Here is a 14,749-nt window from a genome sequence, read left to right on the forward strand (position 1 = left end):
TGATTTCCTAATGTTTCCCTGTTTTTTGTACTTGTCATTAAACAGACTTCCCTTTGCCAAACCATTTGAGTGGTCCTTATTGATTGGTGTTGGAGTAAGAGAATCCTGCACCCCATCCACCTCAAGGTGCAGCTATCTCGTCTAAAGGTACTCAAGGGTGAGCTTTGATCCCATGGGCCCATCAGAGGTTGCTCCGCCCTCTTGTACAATACAATTCCAGAAACGAAGTCACCGAGCCTCAGACCCCTCTACTGCCACAAAGGAATCCATAGGTTTTGGCATTTGTAGCAGCAAGAAGCCACTATCCCTCCAGGGAAAAGAGGGAGGATTCCCACGGACTTAGTCCTAATACCACCTCCGGGTTGTTATATAAGATTGGTGTCATGATCTCTGCTTCCAAAAGGTCAGGGTTTTCCCAACTCCCTTGGAAGCAGATTCATAACCCAGGTTCCGAGTGCCAACCAGTCCCAATTGGGACCTTTTGGACCCAGTCCTGGCGCCAGTGGCACCAGGCTCATAAATATGCCCAGTCCCAGCGCTGGAAGCGCCGGGCTCATAATGCTTGGGTGGACTTACCTGCAGCAGACCATGCTGCTTACTTGCCTGCCAGTTGAGCCTCTGATCCTCTTCTGTTTGGAACTACTTTTCCTTTTGGGTGGGGCAGGAGCCACTCCCTAGGTTCAGAACACTGGAACTCTTCTGGAAAGCAGGAACTCTTTTCTTACCTAGGCGTGGCTGTGGAAGGAGACACCTAAGCACTACAGGAGGCTATTTAAACCACACCCGATGGATGAATCTTGCTTTGCGTTATTCTGCATCCTCTGCAGCAGAACGCTCATCGTGTCTTCTGCATCTGATCCTGGGCCTAAGGAAAAAGGCTTACCATCCTGAATCCAGTCTTCAGCAACACCTATAAAGACAAGAAAGAACAGGTTAGCATTACGGTCTTCAGTGACAGCTCTTCACTTACCTGGGCCATCGGCTGTCACCAACGCCTCGCGCTGCATTCTGAAAGACAAAGGCTTACCTACTCTTTGTGCGCTCCGGAGGTCTTCACACTGCATTCCGGCATCTGAAAGACAAAAGCTTACCAACTCTTCGCACGCTCCGGAGGCCTTCGGCGCTGCATCCCGCATCTGAAAGACAAAACAAGGTGCGTTTAAAGACATTGGGGAACTTTAATACTCACGTGCCATTACTCCTTTCCACATCTAACCCAGTGGGTATTCCGGCACCCTGCAGCCGCTCCGAACTTGTACCTGCAAAATAAAAAGACAGTTAGAGCGCATCGTGAAGCAGGCAACAAGCGCTTACTTACGTGCTTCCAGGCGCTTCTATTCATCACACGGGCTCCATCTTCAACTCACTTCAGCCCGTCATCCACCATTGCCGGAACCCTGCAAAACAAGAGACATCATAACTAAAGACTTTAAAGACATTAGAATTACTCGAAACTTACCGTTCGTGCAGTAAACGACGGACAGCAGTCCTCTGCAGTCAAGAGGCCTGCTCCCCTTATCCAGTGAAGAAACTGGTTACAGCACCCTGCCCCGAGGCAGATGGAGAGCACGGCGTTCACTTACCTAAGGTGAGAGCGTTAACCTTCGGGGTTCTACAGGAGAAGAGAAAGGGAAGAAGAGAGAGACATTCAATAACCCAGTTCATTAATCCCATATTTTTTATCTGCAGACATCTTACCCTTCGAGTCAAACATACAGTGCACAGAGGTCCAGCCCAAAGAGCCAGCCGTGTGTTACACATCACCTTTGAAGATACGGTATACGCCCAGTCAAGACCGGCGCCTCTACGGGAATCAGGTGAGCGTTACAATTGGCTCCAAAATCTGGCCTGGCCTGGAAGTTTGGTCTAGATGTCTTGTCAGGAGTCATAGACCCAGACCTTCGGGGAGACATGAAGGTTCTACTACAGAACCATGGCGAAATTCCATTTGTAATACACTGTGGGAACAAAATTGCACAGGGAATTCTGGAGAAGGCTCCATTCCCCTGTTTTAAATAATAAAGTGAACCAAAGGAAACTGGGAGAGGTAGTTTAGGCTTTGGAGAGGCTGATGAAGGAACAAGTTACTTACCTGTAACTGTTGTTCTCCAGCATGGGTCTGGCATGGATTCACATGCTCATGAATATTCCCCGTCGTCAGGCTGGGAATCCTCGGTAAAGAAAAAACCAGTTTCAGTTTCGTTTCTAAATCTGCCTTTCGTAGTAGTAACCAATCACTGGTCTCTGCGTCATACTGACCACAGCCAATGACTGCCCTCTACCTAAGCACCGCCTCTGGCAGCCATCTTCAGATTTGGTAGCACGTGAAGTGGCAGTATGACCAAGTGAAGAGCCGCAGAGGGGTAGGCGGGATGGTTCGCATGTGAATCCATGCCAGACCCATGCTGGAGAACAACAGTTACAGGTAAGTAACTTGTTCCTTCTCCAGCATGGGGTCTGGCATGGATTCACATGCTCATGAATAAAGAATACATAGCAGTACACACATGCACAACCACGGGAGGTGGCAAAGGCTCAACATTAAGCATCACATCAAACTCAACATTAAGCATCTTACCTCCTCACCAGGCTCACCTCAGGCGAACAGGTTGCGCAGCACTGCTTGGCCGACCCTGGACTCCTCCCTGGAATCCCGATCGACGCAGTAGAATTTCGTGAAGGTGTGCGTCGACCTCCACGTAGCAGCCCTACATATGTCCAGCAGGGGCACACCAGAAAGGAACGCCGTGGTTGCTGCGATCGCTCTGGTGGAATGGGCTCTCGGACGGCCAGGCAGCGGTCGGTTTGCCAACCGGTGACAGTACATGATACAGCCGGAGAGCCATCTGGAAATGGAAGCCTTCGAGAGAGCCTTCCCCTGATTGACAGGTCCAAAGTTCACAAAGAGTTGTGACGTCTTCCGAAAACACTTTGTGCGGTCCACGTAGAACTTCAGCGCTCTAGCCACATCCAGCGAGTGCAAAGTCCTCTCAGCCGGCGACGAAGGCGACGGGAAGAACACAGGCAACACCAAGGGTTCGTTGAGATGGAAGTCCGACGGTACCTTGGGCATGAAGGAGGGGTGAGTCCTGAGCACTACCCTCGTGTCGTGAAAAGTCAAGTTCGGGGCCTTGCAGGAAAGGGCCTGGATCTCTCCCACCCGTCGTGCGGAGGTGATGGCCACAAGAAACGCTGTTTTCCACGACAGAAACTTCAACGGGGCCGAGTGCAGAGGCTCGAACGGAGGTCCCATGAGCTTGGTCAGCACCACATTGAGCTCCCACGCCGGGGCCGGAGCCTTCACCGGCGGGAACGATCTGAACAGTCCCTTCATGAACTCTTTCACCAGACGATGAGACCACAAGGACGTCCGCCCCGTGGTTCTGGTGTATCGGGAGATCGCAGCAAGATGAATCTTGATGGACGCGTGTGCCAGTCCAGCTTTGGCCAGCGTCAGCAGGTACGGCAGTACCTGGGGAGCCGTAATCCGTAGAGGGTTAATCTTCTGTGCGTGGCACCAGACAGAGAACCTCTTCCATTTGTGTCCGTAGCATTTAAGAGTCGAGGACGCCCTGGCCTTTGCAAGAACCTCTCTGCAGTCAGCCGGTATGTCGTATCCTCCAAACTCTAGCGCTGCAGGAGCCAGGCCTGCAAGTTCAGCGATTTCGGATCGTGGTGGAGGATGGCGCCTCCTTCCCTGGAGAGTAGATCCGCGTCCACCGGCAGCTTGATTGGCGGGGACGTTGACAAGTCCAGAAGGTCCGGGAACCATATCTGCCTCGGCCACGCAGGTGCGACGAGGATCATCCTGCACCGTGACCTCTTGAGCTGGTTGACGATCCGGATTAGCAGTGGCAAAGGAGGGAACGCGTAGAGGAACAGGCCCTCCCAGGGGAACGAGAAAGCATCGCCCATGCTCCTCGCCTGGGGAAACCTGCTGGCGAACCTCCGGCACTTGAAGTTCGTCGCCGTCGCGAACAGGTCGATCTGGGGTGTGCCCCACCGTCAGAAGAGGCGATCCACTAGATCCTGCCGTAGTTCCCACTCGTGGCACGAGCGCAGCTCCCTGCTGAGTGAGTCGGCGATGGTGTTTTTTATCCCTGCTAGATGAAACGGCACCAGAAACATCCTTTGGGCGACGGCCCAATGCCACAGGTCCTGCGCCTCCTTGGACAGTGCTGGGGACCTGGTTCCGCCCTGTTTCCTGATGTAAAACATGGTGGTGGTGTTGTCGGTGAAGATCCTCACCACCTTGCCCTTGAGGGACGGAAGGAAGGACCTGAGGGCCCAGAACACTGCACGGAGCTCCAGGACGTTGATATGGAGGGACTTCTCCGTCGGGAGCCAAAGGCCTCTCGCGTGCAGATTTTCGGTGTGCGCTCCCCACCCTTCCAGGGAGGCATCCGTGGTCACTGTCTCCTGGTGGTCTGGGGTCTGGAAGTCCATGCCCGCCGTCAGATGCGCGCGGGTGCCCCACCACCGGACCGCTCGGCGGAAACTCTCATCGAGTGTGATCCTCTCCTCGAAGCCGCCCGTCGTTTGGATCCAGCACGCGTCCAGGAACTCCTGCAACGGGCGCATCCGGAGCCTGCACATGGGAATGAGGTAGATGCAAGAAGACATCATTCCGAGGAGGGACTTGATGGACCTCACCTTGGCCGCGTCGGAAGCCAACATCCGCTGTACCTTGCCCAGGATGGACCTGGTCCTTTCCTCCGAAGGGGAGGCCAGAAGGGACACTGTGTCGAGCTTCGCTCCCAGAAACAGTGCGTTTTGCGCGGGTACCAGGTGGGACTTGGCGTAGTTCACGGAGAATCCCAGGTCCGTGAGAAGTTGGACGGTCCTTGCCGTGTGCTCCACGGCAAGCTCCCTCGTCTTGGCTCGGATGAGCCAGTCGTCCAGGTAGGGGTAGACGTGGATCCCCTCGCGGCGCAGCTGCGCCGCCACCGGTTCAAGGCACTTGGTGAATACCCTGGGTGCCGACCGTAGTCCGAAGGGGAGGGCTTTGAACTGGTAGTGACGCCCTTGGACCACAAACCTGAGGAATTTTCGGTGCCCCTTTAGGATGGGAATATGGAAGTAGGCATCCTCCAAATCCAACGACGACAGGAAGTCTCCTTCCTCCAGCTGACCCAGGACGTGCTGGAGGGTGACCATCCAGAACTTCTGTGCCTTGATGAATTTGTTCAGACGTCGCAGGTCTAGGATGGGGCGCCATCCTCCCGTGTTCTTCTTCACGAGGAAGTATCTCGAGTAAACTCCGGAGCCCCGAAGCCTCTTTGGGACGAGTTCGATGGCGCCCTTCCTGAGCATCGCCCTTACCTCCAGGAGAAGCTGAGGGACGTGAAGCTCTTTCCTGGCCACGGGGGGGACGCGCGGGCACCTTCTTTGAAACTCGAGCGCGTGGCCCCGGGCTAAGGCGTCCAGCACCCAACGGTCGGTGGAGATGGACTCCCACACGCTGACGAAGCTCGCCAGCCGGCCTCCCACCGGGGTGCATCGGTGGGGGCCCGACCCCACGGTCGGTTCAATCCTGTTTCGACGAGGCTTTGCCGCCTTGACCTCCTTGGCGACGACGGCGGGGTCCGCCGGACTTGCCTCGTCCTCTGTAGGCCTCCTGAGACGACGAGCGGGCCGCTTGACGGTAGGTGGAGAAACCGCCGCCGGAACCTTTGGAGGCGCCCTTGCCTCCGCTGCTCCGAAAGGGCATCCGTCGTTGCTGCAGAACCCCAAGGGCCCGGGCCGTCTCAGTGTCCGCTTTAATGGCCTGAAGGGAATCGTCCACTGTTTTCCCAAACAGGTTGTTCCCATCGAACGGCATGTCCAGGACTCTGGTCTGTACGTCTTGACGGAAGTCCGTAGCCTTGAGCCATCCACGCCGCCTAAGGCACACGCCGTTGCCCAACTGGCGAAACCCAGTGTCGGCGATGTCCGTCGCAATAGTGATGGCGTGGTCCGACGCCACCTCACCTTCCTGTAGGATCTCCAGGGCATCCGCCCTCTTGTCGTCCGGTAGGAAGTCCAGCAGGGGAGCCAGTTTGTACCATAGCTCCCTGGCCTGGCTGCCGCAGAGACGACGGAGTCCGGGGTAGGCTGCGCCCGGAGGCACAGGGGGGCCGCGTCCGGGACCCGGTACTTCTTCTCGTACCGGTCTCTTCTAGCTGGCGTAGTGGAAGGGTTCTTGAGGAGGGCGAGGCCCTCATCCCAAATGTCGTCCAGTAGAGGCACCGCGAGGACCGTCTTCCTCTTGGCCTCGCGCCGTTGATAAAGGAATCCTTCCTTTTTCTTCTCCTCAGGGCAGAGTTGGAAAAGCTCGGATGCCCTGGCGATCATGGAGTGGAACGAACCAATCTCGTCGGGCGGAGAAGCCCTGGTGGGAGGTGACGACGGTAGATCCTCGTCGTATACCTCGTCGTCCGTACCCGTCGCTGCCGTGTCAGTCCCCGTATCATCCCCTCGGGTGGACGGGGAGGAGGGCTGGACGGTGCGCGACAGCTGCAAAGGAGGTGGAGGGTGAATCCTTCTTTTCTTGGGCGGGGGAATGCCAGAAGGTCCCGGTTCAGGCTCCCCCGACGGGAGAGGTTCCTCCGTCGGCAACGGTAGTCTCGTCCTTATCTCTGAGCATAAGGACTGTATAGCCAACAAAATGGCCGCCGAGTTGTCCTGCGGCGCTGGCAGAGGGGAATCCGACGGGCGATCAGGGGCCCCGTCGGCACCCTCGACGATGTCGTTGTCACCTGCGTCGGGATCCATCCCGACAGGCCGGTCTTCTTCCACGCCAAGGCCGTGGCTTAAGACCTCGATCAGCTCTTCCTCCGAGGTTGAAGCCGAATCTACGACGACGCCCTGCCCCCCCTTCTTCTTCCCCGCCGGGGATTTCACGGGGGTTCTATCGATGGGCACAAAAGAGGACTCCCTCCGAGGTGGCAGGGAGACTCTGAGCCCCGAGGTCGCCACCACTGGTGTAGCCTCCACAGGCTGAGCCAGGGTCGCCGCGACAGTATCGATAGAGGACTTGGCCGGATGGATTAAGGCCTTCACCACCTTAGGTGCGCTCACCGCCTTATCCTTGAGGGGGGGGACACTGCCTCGCTCCCCCTCCGATGGGGCCTTCGAGCTCGACCGGGGCCTCTCCAGGAGCTTTGCCGGGTGCTCGCCCTTCCTCTTACCCGACCCAGAGCGTTGGCTCGTGGTTGATGGTGCTGGGGAGGGTGCGCCCTGCCTGGCGCCCGTAGAGCCCGACCGTTCGGCGCTCCCGGTGCCAGCGGACTCGCGGTGCTTGGCCTTGTGTTGGACCCCCGTCGCCGGGGCGTCCTCAAAGGTCTTAGAAGACCGCTCGGATTTCTTCCTCTTCTTCTCGCCTGACGGGCTCTTCCCTTCCAGCCAGTTGGCGAGACGTTGATGGCGGTCCTTCATGGTCCGCTCCGACATATTGCCGCAAAACGCACAGTCCTTCTCCACGTGCGTCTTGTCCTCATGTAAGCAGTAGAGACAAAAGGAGTGCTCGTCCTCCTTAAAGACGTTCTGCAGCTGGCATCCAGTGCAGACCCTGAACAGCTTTCCGGGCGTCGAGCTTCCCTTCTCCTGGGCCATGTCCGGGCCTGAGAAGCTTCTGGAGTCCTCCAAAGCGTAGCTCGACGAAATCTTCACCCTTGAGGGGCGCAGACGAATCCGACACGGGTCCCCGTTGATCGGATAGAGAGTCGGTGGAGCTTGAGGCTCTTTTGACCGAAAAAACGAAGTTTTTGAGCAAAAAACGTGAAAAAATAGCACTAACGCTCGAGAGCAATAGCACGAGGATCCCAACACATGAACGTGCGGTAAAAATCTGAAGATGGCTGCCAGAGGCGGTGCTTAGGTAGAGGGCAGTCATTGGCTGTGGTCAGTATGACGCAGAGACCAGTGATTGGTTACGACTACGAAAGACAGATCAGAAACGAAACTGATACTGGTTTTTTCTTTACCGAGGATTCCCAGCCTGACGACGGGGAATATTCATGAGCATGTGAATCCATGCCAGACCCCATGCTGGAGAAACACTTATCACTGAGGCAAATAGGGAAGAAGAACCTACCATCCTTCTGATCTAGCCTTCGCTGTGCGAAATGATCCAGCACTGGCAGAGGACTTCTTTCAAGTGATTCCTGAGGAAGGACTAGAAAAAGGGGGGCCGTTTTTCTTCCTGAAACAGGGATTATTATATAGAAAGGAAACCTCCAGAGAAGGACTAAGTAAAACTCAGTTAGTAATACTCAAAACTGCAAGGTAGTGCTAGAGATTGCACACTCTGATTTGACAGGGGGACATTTAGGACAATCTAAAACCCAAGCTCACATTAGTGGGACATTCTACTGGCCAGGTATCCATGCTGACATGAAGAACTTCATTCAGAAATGTGAGATATGCCAGAAAACCAGCGCTCATATTCCCTTACTTGCCTCTCTAACCCCCTTTCCGAAATAGAAGTCCCTTTCTCCCGAATTGGGATGGATATCATTGGACCGTTGGAAACCTCTAGACTAGGTAATACATTTGTTCCAGTAATTGTTGATTACGTTACCCGGTACCTAGAGGCTTTCCCCTTGAAGAACAGCACAACCCAGCAAATTTTAAAACACTTATTACAATTCTTTTCTAGGGTTGGTTTTCCCAAGGAAATTCTAAAGGATCAGGGATCCAACTTTATGAGCAATCTTATGAGTGAAGTCAAGGAATTACTACACAATACCACCTTAAGAACCTCAGTTTGCCACCCAGATGGATTGGTAGAATGGGAAATCAAAGACCTAGAGCGATTGCACTGACTCTGCTGAGCTTCAAAACCAACTCAGAGAAAAGGGGACACATATGCGCACATTTAAGGAGAGGGAGGAGAGGTTTCTCAGTGACCCTATTGCAGCTGCTGCATACATTGAGGGGGACCGCCCAAGCCGCACACTAGCATGGGCTATTAAGTGTGAATGCCAATTAGAGGACATTGCAGAGATCGAGGACTCGTCTGGTACCACAACCCGAAACTCTGGGGTGATAAACAAGGTCTTTCGAGATTACTATGGGCAGCTATAAACCTCCAAATTCCAACTGGGACGCAATGCTATTTCACAATATTTAGACCTGGTGGTCTTGGGTTTGGTTAGATGTGGATATTGGCAGTAGCTTGAATGTGCGTCCCTCCAAGGTGGAAATCCAGACAGCGATCCGGTCCCTCCCAGGAGGCAAGGCTCTGGGCCTGGACGGCATTACTGTAGAATTATATAAAGAATATAGTGACCTTATAGTGCCCGACCTCCGCAGTATGTACGAGTCCTCAATCGCAACCCAGGCCCTACCCGAGTCCACTAGAAACGCCTTGGTTACAATGCTGTTGAAGCAGGGGAAGTAACCCAGTAAATGCTCTTCCTACCGCCCCTTGTCAATAATAAATACGGATAACAAAATGTTGGCAAAAATCCTAGGCGATCGCCTGCTACCACAAATGTCGGCTCTGGTCCTCCCTGAACAATACGGATTCATCGAGGTAGATCTACCCAGAACAATCTCAGATGATTATTCATGCTTATGCATAATGTGAATTCTGAAATCCCCATAGCTATAGCCGCACCCGATGCAGAAAAATCTTTTGACTCTATCGAATGGCCCTTTCTGTTTGAGGTTCTCTGACGCTCTGGGCTGGGGTATCTGCAGTGGATTTGACTCCTATATACTGCTCCGAGAGCCGCAGTGTATACAAACCGGATGCAGTCGGACTACATTTATCCAACACATGGCACACGTCAGGGATACCCTCTCTCCCCTATCCTGTTTGCTGTGGCTATGGAACTGGTCGCCTGCTTTCTTAGGGAATACCATGCCCATCGTGGTGTTAAGATACACTCGCATGTCTCCATCGTCTCTTTGTACGCTGACAACATGTTTCTGTATATTAAGCACCCACGTGACAACCTGCAGCCATTGGTACAAGCAATCACACACTTTGATGACCTCTCAGGGCTAAGGATCAACTGGTCAAATTCGGAACTCTTACCGCTAACTCCTGGAGTGTGCCAGGGTGATATAGTGGGAGGATTCCGGTGGTGTCGCGGGGCATACGGTATCTGGGAATACACTTCCTCTTTTTACAGACAGCTCTCTGCACTGAGAACTACCTGAAAGCCCTTAAGTATCTGGAGCGTAGAGTTGAGGGGTGGATCCCACTCCCGCTGTTTCAGGCGGCTAGGATCTCTTTGGCTAAAATGGTGCTTCTCCCCAAACTATTATACTTTTTTTAACAATGCCCACACCTGGCCACCAGCAGGATTTGTGTCCCAATTACAGAAATAGATGATTTGGTTAGTGTGGGCTGACAAACATGCTAGAATTTCACATAGCACTTTGACCCTACCTTACACAGAGGGAGGCTTAGAATAACCCGACGTGTGTGCCTACTTCCTTGCTGCCCAGATTCAATACTCGGTGTGATGGTGGTCCCCATCCCCTGCACTGCCACACATCCCATTGGAAAAGTCAATAGTGTTCCCGGATGATCTGAGGGGTCTGGTGTGGGAAGGATCTAACACGGTAGGGCAGACAGTGTAAAGCTTGGGAACACCTGGGCCGGGTGGTCTGCCACTGCCCTGCACTCCCTATATATGCAGTGCGGGGAGTCCCGATCACCCACAAGAGGGTATTCCGCCAACACTTTGAGAGGCTGGGGATTTACATATTGGGAGATGTTATTGTGGAAGGGTACTTCATCATTTGGGATGCACTGAGGGAAAGGGGAGACTGCAACACACTCACAATGCTGTTATATAACAGTCTACGAGTGGTACTCCAATCTAAATGGCCTGATTACCCAAGTGTGTCCACCCCTACCCACTGCTTCAGTATGTTGCTCATCCTACATCCAGTAGGAAATTTGTCTCCTCTATATGCAAAATCATCACATCCCTGAAATCCCCTCAGATATACAGCGATAGATTCCAATGGGAGGCAACGCTGGGTAAAGAATTTACAGACTCTCAGTGGAAATGTATCTGTATGCAGACAATGGGCCTCATTATGAGTTTGGAGGTAGCCATGACGTTTTTAGCGGCATGGCTACCCCCAAACTCGGGTCCAGGTCCTGCAAAAAGGGACTCACCGGGCCATTCTGACCTTGGAGGGCCTAGTAATTCCCTTTCGCGGGACCCAGACCCAGTACGTCCCCATTCCCATTGAGCCCCATAGGGCCATAGGGCTCAATGGGAATGGGGAGGAAGCTAACAACGGGCATGTTAATGACGGGCCCGTTGTTAGCATCCTGGACTGCTAGCAGGTCCCGCTCTGCACGTCTGTTCTGTCCAGGCGTCCAGAGCCGGACCCGCTGCAGAACTCATAATGTGGTGGCCCGGAATGAACGGTGCCGGTCCCTTACCGGCACCGTTCATTCCGTGGCCGCCACATTCGTAATGAGGCCCAATGAGTCTCTCTTTGAATAATCGCCTAAGGCTGACGCACTTCAAATTCCTACACTATGCCCACTACTCACTGGCAAGATTACACTGATTGTACCCAGACAGACCCTCGCTATGTACCATATATGCTGCAGAGGGAGTAGACTTTCTTCATGTGGTGTGGGCCTGCCCCTGTATACAGCGGTCCTGGAAGGCGATAGAGGGGGTGGTGTCGGAGATGCTCTCTACCCACGAGAGTAGCCGGCTGAGCTCTGGTTGCTGGCCCTGATAGAGGGTGGCCCCAAATCTGAAAGGAGGTTTCTTGGTATGGCATCAGTGGTAGCTAGGACACTAATCGCTAGAGCTTGGGGCAAGCGCAAGGCACTGAGCCTCCCAGCATGGCTAAACTACATGAATATGTGTAAACGGAGGGAAGCAGCGCATGCAAACTCACTAACAACTGGTAGCAGACCCATAGATTATTAGGGCCTTCTTAGATCCTGCATGTCCAGCTTAAATAGAGATGACTTGGAAGTCTTAACGAGTTACCGGCTAGATCTGTGCCGGTATTATGGTATATCACTGTGGTGGTTCTCTCATTTATTTCTGTCCCTTTGTCAGTACACAATTTGCCTGCCATTTTCTTTTCTTTAATGTTTATATATATTCCCCAGGGTCACTGTGAGCACCGCCAGAAGTTGTGTTTGGGATGAGGGGGGGTTGGTGGGGGGGGGTTGAGGGCCATGTGGTCCAGGAGTAGATGTTATGGTTTATTGTTTTCTTTGTCAGAAACAAATAAAAATAAGTTTTAAAAAAAACAAGACACTTAAAATGATTTTGAGAAAATCGGTAGACGAGGATGGGAAGGACCGGGATCGCATGATCCCATGGGCCCTATTTGCAGTAAGAAAGACCCCTCAGGCATCTACTGGATTCTCTCCTTTTACCAAGAGATGTCTTAGACATTTTACTGGAGACCTGGGAAGAGAGAGAAGAGGCACCCATTCCCCTCTCCCAAACAGCTACCAGATTACGAGAGCACATTAAACTTGTCCGGAGTCTAGTCCATACTCATATGGAGAAAGCTCAAATCCACCAGAAGTCCACTATGACAGGAAGGTGAATTTAAGATCTTTTTCAGGAGGACAGAAGGTATTAGTCCTCTTACCTATCTCTGAGAATAAACCTGTCTCAAAGTGGCATAGGCCATTTGAGGTGATAGAGCAAACAGGAAGCAGTACCTATAAAATAGCCCAACCAGACAGAAAACAAAATACTCACCTTTACCACGTAAATCTCCTAAAGGTGTGGAAAGAAAATCCTTCTGCTACCTCCTCTTACATATTGTCTTGTTTGGTACCGGAGGAAATAGATAACTCTGAACTATCTAAACAAAAACAAGAAGATTTGAACGACCTTATTACGGCAATTCGATGTATTCTGCGAGAAACCAGGGAGAGTACACAATACTTATCATTATATCAGAACCCCAAAGGTAAAAGTGGTCCATTTGAAACCATATAGACTTACAGAAGATTGAAAACAAATAATGGTTGAGGAATTGGAACAAATGTTAACGTTAAACATTATCGAGCCCTCTTCAAGTTCTAGGTCCTCCTATATTGTGTTTTGTAACTAAACCCGATCATTCTTGGAGGTTTTGCATAAACTTCCGGCAGGTTAACGAAATCTCTGCCTTCAATGCCTATCCTATGCCACGCATCGATGAGTTAATAGATAAACTTGGAAATGCCACATTCCTATCAATCTTTAACCAAGGGAAATTGGCAGGTGCCAGTATATGGACCTGATAAGGAAAATACACCTTTCTCGACAGCCCAGGGATTATTCCAGTTCAAAGTCTTTCCTTTTGGTCTGCATGGGGCCCCAGCCACGTTCCAATGACTTACGGACAGGATATTACAGCCCTACTCCAATTTCTGTGGGGCCTATATTGACGACATTGTCATTTATAGTAGAACTTGGGAAGACCATATTTTGCATCTTTCTACAGTTATCAGGACCCTCAGAGGGGCAGGCCTAACTACTAATCCATCCAAATGCAAGCCGGCTCAATCGGCTGTGAAATACCTAGTCTTCTTTGTAGGTAATGGCAGTGTCCAGCCCCAACTAGAAAAAGTGAAAGCCATCCTAGATACCCCCACGCCCAAGACCAAGAGAGATCTCAGGGCATTCTTAGGACTGATTGGTTATTATCATAGCTTTATCCTAAATTTCTCAGACGGAACAGTCAGGTTAACAGACAAACTAAAGAATGCTGAACCTCAGAGGATTCGTTGGAATGAGGACAATTAATGTTACAACAATCTAAAACAAGCCTTGTGTCAGAACCCAATCCTAAAGGTAGTAGACTTCTCGAAAGATTTGCATTACCAACAGATGCCTCTCTCACAGGGTTAGGAGCAGTTCTGGCACAACGATCAATTAGAACATTGCATCCTCTTCATCAGTCGTAAGCTCTTTCCACGTGAAAAGAATTACTCTGTGTTGGAATTAGATGCCCTTGCCATCAAATGGGTAATCATCCATCCAAGGTGTTATCTTTTAGGGAGAAAATTGACACTTGGCACCGACCAGTCACTTTAAGTATGGATAAGTCAACGGAAGAACTGTAACCCTTGAGTCATGTAATGGTTTTAAGACCTGCAACCCTACTATTTCACTGTGGAACACTGAAAAGGTAAAGAACAGGGGAACGCTGATTTCCTTTTCCGGTTCCCCTGTGAAACAGATGCAGGCACATTGCATAGGGAAAGGGTATGTGAGAAACCAGAGGGTATCTAACCCGCTAATCCCTGGGGATCTTTCTCTCAGGTGGCCAGGGCAGGGCCATAGCCTTTGGATACAGACCCTGGGTGTGGACCAGTGCGTGAGGATCACCTAGGTGAGGGGTCTTCGGGGACAGGGGGTGAGATAGCCAATTCATCGACAGTATTCATCCTTATTTTGTTCATCTACCACATCCCATTTTTTAGGATTTTCCAAAGTCCTGACTGCCCCCCCATTTTACACAAACACTGGGCCGAGGAAGAGGGTGACTGAGAGCAACCAGACTAACTCTCTCATATCGTATTGGACATGTGTATAGTGTTCTTTCATCGATGGGTGAAATTTAGATGGTTTTTTTTCCAAGTACATTTTACCGAAAAAATTCATTGAAATATATAAGGGGGGGGGGGGGGGTTTGGAAAAGTATATATAAGGGGTGTGGGGGTGGTCAGGAATAGGTAATAAACAATAGGGGATGGAGTGTTTGGGGGCAACCCCACAAAAATTAAAATAAATTAATTTCGATGAGTTTCTTTGGTAACAAG

General features: G+C 51.7%; 1 protein-coding gene across 2 annotated transcripts in view; it reads right to left on the minus strand.

Annotated features, from left to right (window-relative positions):
• LOC138503557 (catalase-like) overlaps positions 1 to 14,749 on the minus strand; it is an 833,069-nt gene that overhangs the window by 263,320 nt on the left and 555,000 nt on the right. The window lies entirely within an intron of this gene.

The sequence above is a fragment of the Ambystoma mexicanum genome, chromosome 11 (genome assembly GCF_040938575.1).
Source record: "Ambystoma mexicanum isolate Mex_15411 chromosome 11, UKY_AmexF1_1, whole genome shotgun sequence".
NCBI lineage: Eukaryota > Metazoa > Chordata > Amphibia > Caudata > Ambystomatidae > Ambystoma > Ambystoma mexicanum.